Source organism: Cystoisospora suis, assembly GCF_002600585.1.
Source record: "Cystoisospora suis strain Wien I chromosome Unknown contig_6410, whole genome shotgun sequence".
In the NCBI taxonomy this organism is placed as follows: Eukaryota; Apicomplexa; class Conoidasida; order Eucoccidiorida; family Sarcocystidae; genus Cystoisospora; species Cystoisospora suis.
The window spans coordinates 4,701-5,039 of NW_027159199.1; the positions used below are offsets into that span (position 1 = coordinate 4,701).

General features: G+C 39.5%; 1 protein-coding gene across 1 annotated transcript in view; it reads right to left on the bottom strand.

Annotated features, from left to right (window-relative positions):
* Nucleotides 1-339, bottom strand: part of CSUI_009955 (cmgc dyrk) — a gene marked incomplete at its 3' end in the record, with an annotated part of 5,829 nt that overhangs the window by 4,698 nt on the left and 792 nt on the right. The window lies entirely within an intron of this gene.

Genomic DNA, 339 nt, shown 5'->3' on the forward strand with positions numbered 1-339 from the left:
ACCTCTCCTCTTGGGTTCTCTACAGCATTCATTCTTTCTTTTTTCCTTTTAAATCCTAGTCTTTACTTTTGGTCAGATGAATGAACGGATGGAGAAGTGATTGCCTGAGCTGTTACGGCTCTTATCCGTATCTCTCTCTCCTTCTCACAAAGGGGTGTATATACACTCCCTCCAATATTCCTTCTATCACATGTCCATAGATCACCCTTCTGATTAAAGACTTCACGACAAACTGATAGAAAGGAATGACTCCAGGAAAGAGTCAACCAAGAAAACTCAACGTAGACATTTCAGATGGAGAGGTAGACAAAGGATAGGTATAGAGATAAATTAAAGATA